At 60.0% G+C, this 6,000-nt stretch overlaps 1 pseudogene; it reads left to right on the top strand.

Annotated features, from left to right (window-relative positions):
- The first annotated feature begins 1,444 nt into the window (after positions 1-1,444).
- Positions 1,445-2,495, top strand: LOC144932335 (small ribosomal subunit protein uS3 pseudogene; annotated as a pseudogene).
- Positions 2,496-6,000: the final 3,505 nt, after the last annotated feature.

Genomic DNA, 6,000 nt, shown 5'->3' with positions numbered 1-6,000 from the left:
GCGGCCGGACAATGGGACGGAGGAAATCAATATCGCCCCCCCCCCCACCACCCCCCGGGATAGGGGGGCGGGGGGAGTTGTGGTGGGGGGAGGAGGGGGGGGTCACACTCCCAACATCAGACATCTGCGCCGATACGCAGAGCGTGGGGTGAGCGCCATCGGCATCACGATTGTAATCACAGTCACCACGACCAGCGCCAGCGGCTTGCGACTAACTACTACTACTATATTATTTTATTTTATTGTTTTATTTTTATTATTTTATTACTTCCCTTCTACGTGACTTTACCGAAAGAACCAAGACGATGAATCCCTGCAGTCACGAAAGCTTTAAATCGAAAAAATACTACTACTACTACTTGCAACTATTTTGTGTTGTTTTATTTTACAAGGTAAGGCCCACTGAGCTGCACACCTCTTTGTCGGAAGCTGCCTGGCCATCACAAGTGATATCACGACGAAGTTGGCTAATCAGCGCGTGGAAATGTACAGCGGCCAAATAACTACAAAACGCGTTATGTTCATATTCTAAGTATGGAGGGGGGGGGAACCCGGAGGACTCGGAGTCAAAATCCACGCGACCACAGAGAGAGAGAGAGACACACACACTCCAAATATACAGCAGCAGGCGTCAGGGTCGGGGTCGAACCCACGACCTCCTGTATACCAGGCGAGGTAGTTAACATCTCCTAGCCACCGTGATGATGATGAGAGAGAGAGAGACACGCAAACTCCAAATATTCAGCAGCAGGCGTCAGGGTTGGGATGGAACCCACGATATTCTGTATACCAGGCGAGGTAGTTAACATCTCCTAGCCACCGTGATGATGATAAGAGACACACACACACACTCTCCAAATATTCAGCAGCAGGCGTCAGGGTCGGGATTTAACCCACGACCTCTTGTATACCAGGCGAGGGAGTTAACATCTCCTAGCCACCGTGATGATGATGAGAAAGAGACACGCAAACTCCAAATATGCAGCAGCAGATGTCAGGGTCGGGATCGAACCCACGACCTCCTGTGTACCAGGCGAGGGAGTTAACATCTCATAGCCACTGCGGGGCTCGCTTAGCTCGGGCGTGGTGGACATCCGCGAGTAATCTGCTTCCCACTGCTACCGCGAACCCACAGGGGAGGGAGAGCGGGTGGGAGGTGCTAAACAGGGAGGGCCCTTTAAAAATCACAATATCCTCGTGAGATGACAGAAGAGATCTCGGCAAGAGAAGGAGATGATGCGGCGAGTTGTTGAGAGGGAAACGTTGGCAGACAATGGAGATGTGGTGAGATGAGATGGATGCGGGCAACGATAAAGAGTCGATGTGTTCTGGCAATGAGCTTCTCGTGTTGATTCGGAACTGAAGCTGAGCTGCTATTTGACTCATCCCAATCGTGTGCTACTTGGAGGCCCTTAGCTCTTGGCTTGGTTTGTCTGTGGAGGAGAGACAGAGACGGAAGACCGCTCCAGCCGCCATCATGGCAACGCAGATGTCCAAGAAGAAGAAGAAGACGAAGTTTGTGGCCGATGGAGTCTTCAAGGCCGAGAAGGACGAGTTCCGGACTCGGGAACTCGCCGAAGATGGCGACAGCGGCGTGGAGGTGCGCGTCACGCCGACCCGCACGGCGATCATCACTCTCGCCGCCAGGACCCAGAACGTGCTGGGAGAGAAGGGACGTCGCATCCGCGCGAGCTCGCCACGTCCGTCATCCAGAAGCGATTCAACTTCTCCCTGGGGGCAGCGTTGAGCTTGGTACGCGGCGAAGGTGGCGAGCCGTGGCCCGTGCGCCATCGCCCAGAGTGCGAGTCGCTGCGCTGCAAGCTGCCGGGAGGGAGGGAGGGCCAGCAGGGCGTGGCGGCCACCGTGCGCTGCGCTTCATCGTGGAGCGGTGCCGAGGGCTGCGAGGTGGAGGTGGTGGTGGTGGTGTCGGGAAAGCTGCGCGGCCAGCGCGCCAAGTCCATGAAGTTTGTGGACGGCAAACTCTTTGGTGTTTTCGGTAAAGGAACGTAGGTGAAAACAAAATAAAATAAAAAATAAAACAACTAAATTGTTTAAAAAATATATATTTTATTTTGTTTTCACCTACGTGCATTTACCGAAAAAAACAAAGAGTATGGATCCTTGCAGTCACGAAAACTTCAAATCTAAAATTTGTGGACGGCCTCATTATCCACAGCGGTGACCCCCGTCGACCACTAAGTGGACACCGCCATCCGCCACGTGCTCGTACGCCAGGGGAGAGGGGGGGTGCTGGGCATCAAGGTGAATATCACGCCGCCCTGGGACACGACGGGCGAGATGGGCCCCAAGAAGCCGCTCCCGGACCACGTGAGCATCGTGGAGCCCACGGACGAGGTGCTGCCCACGGGCCCTAATCTCTGAGCAGAAGGGCAGCAACCCCGAGGCCCACAATGCCCGTGGCACAGCCGCCTCGCGCGCCAGCCGTGCCCACCGCCCAAGGCCACCCCGGGGAAGATGTGGTGGAAGGTTGCTGACAAGCGCGCACAGTCATCAAACAAAATGAACATACGCTGCCAAGCTTGGTGGTGTTCATTCAGACGCTGTCTTTCCGACAGACCTGTTCTTCACCTGAGGACGGCTGCTTGCGTTGTGGCCGAAACGTCGTGAGAATTGTATTTTTTTTTTATTATGTTTAATTTTTATCATTTTATTATTTCCCTTTTACGTGACTTTACCGAAAGAACCAAGAAGAAAAATAAAAGCCGTCTTGAGTTAAAAAATAAATAAAAAGACGGAAGACAAACAGAGAGAGTGCGAGGGAGGTGGACAGAGGGAGGGAGACAGAGGGAGGGAGACAGAGGGAGGGAGGGAGGGAGACAGAGGGAGGGAGACAGAGGGAGGGAGGGAGGGAGACAGAGGGAGGGAGACAGAGGGAGGGAGGGAGGGAGACAGAGGGAGGGAGGGAGGGAGACAGAGGGGGGAGGGAGGGAGACAGAGGGAGGGAGACAGAGGGGGGAGGGAGGGAGACAGAGGGAGGGGGACAGAGGGAGGGAGGGGCAGGCGATGCGCGACGCTGGAGCCCGGGACGCAGAGGGTCGCGCTCTGTGGCCGAATCGCTTAACTCGCCATTTGTCTCCGTGCAGAGAGTTCCGTGTGAATCCTCCGACCCCTGGGGCCGCGCCCGAGGCGGCGGGGTCACGGCAGGCGTCGTCACGCGGGAGCCTCTTGCGCCGAGATTCATTTCATCCGCAGCAGAGTCGGGAACGCCGCTCGGGGAATGATTTTGACAGCCCGACCCAGCCACGTCGCCTTGCACTGGCCTCGTGCTTTTGGTAAAACCCGCGTACACGACTATCGGGATTATAGAGCATAATAACAATATGGGATTGCTCTTATTACTAATAGATGAGGGGTCCCTTGTAATCGAGTGGTAGTGCCTTACGCCACATTGTTGGTGGGGCGGTACATTGAGTTGAGGGCGGGGGGGGGTTACGGGGGAGGGAGCTGTCATTCAGAAACTTCGGCACGGAGCGGCAGCTTGTCAGTGGCCAACTCGCGGAATCACTGGCACCAACTTTCGCTTCGTGTTGTTTGTTTTGATGGTGGTGGTGGTGGTGGTGGCGGAGCGGTGGGGTAGCGGTTAGCGCGCCGCGCTACGGATCGCCGTGTTCGCATTCGCGTTCGCTTTGAACGAACCTCGCAGCCGACTCGTCTACACCCAAAACAAACGCGTGGACGAGTCGACTGGAAGCACCGCGGGTGTTTCAGCCAAAAGAAAAAAATAACCCGTAAAAACTAAGTTTTTCACTATAAATCCTTTATATGCGTGGCATCGGTTTTATTTTATTATTCATTTCTGTTTTTCTTGAGTAAGAGTTTCATTTTTATCACATTGGTATTTTAAATTAAATATGACATTTTTTTTTCGTAAAATGTGGAAAATTTTGGAAAAAAGATTTTCACGAAAATAAATTGTCACGCACAACGAGTCTGTGTGCAAAATGTCAGCTCGATTGGATCACGGGAAGTGGGTTAAAAAACGACCGAAAGATTTGCACGGTCGTAAGCGCGCAAGCAAGCAAGCAAGTGAACTTAATATAAAGGATTACAAAAAGAAATGCGCAGTAGCGAGATGCGAGTGGGGATCGCTGCGAGGATTTGAGGGCAGAGCGGGCAGCTGAGCGGGGCGTGTCTCCTCACCATCGCAGGCCGTTTTCAAATGTGCGTTACACTCTGCGCCCAATCTCGCCGGTATCCGCGATCTGGCACTGCGAGAGACACGAGGAGAGAGACGCGGAGAGAGAGACGCGGGGAGAGAGACGCGGGGAGAGAGACGCGGGGAGAGAGACGCGGGGAGAGAGACGCGGGGGGAGAGACGCGGGGAGGGAGACGCGGGGAGAGAGACGCGGGGAGAGAGACGCGGGGAGGGAGACGCGGGGAGAGACGCGGGGAGAGAGACGCAGGGAGAGAGACGCGGGGAGAGAGACGCGGGGAGAGACGCGGGGAGAGAGACGCGGGGAGGGAGACGCGGGGAGAGAGACGCGGGGAGAGAGACGCGGGGAGAGAGACGCGGGGAGAGACGCGGGGAGAGAGACGCGGGGAGAGACGCGGGGAGGGAGACGCGGGGAGAGAGACGCGGGGAGAGAGACGCGGGGGGAGAGACGCGGGGAGGGAGACGCGGGGAGAGAGACGCGGGGAGAGACGCGGGGAGGGAGACGCGGGGAGAGACGCGGGGGGAGAGACGCGAGGGGAGAGACGCGGGGAGGGAGACGCGGGGAGAGACGCGGGGAGGGAGACGCGGGGAGAGACGCGGGGAGAGAGACGCGGGGGGAGAGACGCGGGGAGGGAGACGCGGGGAGAGACGCGGGGAGGGAGACGCGGGGAGAGACGCGGGGAGAGAGACGCGGGGGGAAAGACGCGGGGAGGGAGACGCGGGGAGGGAGACGCGGGGAGAGACGCGGGGAGAGAGACGCGGGGAGGGAGACGCGGGGAGAGACGCGGGGAGAGAGACGCGGGGGGAGAGACGCGGGGAGAGAGACGCGGGGAGAGACGCGGGGAGAGAGACGCGGGGAGAGAGACGCGGGGAGAGAGACGCGGGGAGAGACGCGGGGAGGGAGACGCGGGGAGAGAGACGCGGGGAGAGAGACGCGGGGAGAGAGACGCGGGGGGAGAGACGCGGGGAGAGAGACGCGGGGGGAGAGACGCGGGGAGAGACGCGGGGAGAGACGCGGGGAGAGAGACGCGGGGAGAGAGACGCGGGGAGAGAGACGCGGGGAGAGACGCGGGGAGGGAGACGCGGGGAGAGAGACGCGGGGAGAGAGACGCGGAGAGAGACGCGGGGAGAGAGACGCGGGGAGAGAGACGCGGGGAGAGAGACGCGGGGAGAGACGCGGGGAGAGAGACGCGGGGAGAGACGCGGGGAGGGAGACGCGGGGAGAGAGACGCGGGGAGAGAGACGCGGGGAGAGACGCGGGGAGGGAGACGCGGGGAGGGAGACGCGGGGAGAGACGCGGGGAGAGAGACGCGGGGAGGGAGACGCGGGGAGGGCGAGACGCGGGGGGGGGAGACGCGGGGAGAGAGACGCGGGGAGAGAGACGCGGGGAGGGAGACGCGGGGAGAGAGACGCGGGGAGAGACGCGGGGAGAGAGACGCGGGGAGAGAGACGCGGGGGGAGATACGCGGGGAGAGAGACGCGGGGAGAGACGCGGGGGGGGAGACGCGGGGGGAGAGACGCGGGGGGAGAGACGCGGGGGGAGAGACGCGGGGGGGGGAGACGCGGGGGGAGAGACGCGGGGGGAGAGACGCGGGGAGAGAGACGCGGGGGGAGAGACGCGGGGGGAGAGACGCGGGGAGAGAGACGCGGGGAGAGACGCGGGGGGGGAGACGCGGGGGGAGAGACGCGGGGAGAGAGACGCGGGGGGAGAGACGCGGGGAGAGACGCGGGGGGAGAGACGCGGGGGGAGAGACGCGGGGAGAGACGCGGGGGGAGAGACGCGGGGGGAGAGACGCGGGGAGAGAGACGCGGGGGGAGAGACGCGG

Source organism: Lampetra fluviatilis, chromosome 5, assembly GCF_964198595.1.
Source record: "Lampetra fluviatilis chromosome 5, kcLamFluv1.1, whole genome shotgun sequence".
Lineage (NCBI taxonomy): Eukaryota > Metazoa > Chordata > Hyperoartia > Petromyzontiformes > Petromyzontidae > Lampetra > Lampetra fluviatilis.
Note: the sequence above shows the minus strand (reverse complement) of the source record. Positions and strands in the feature narration are given on the sequence as shown.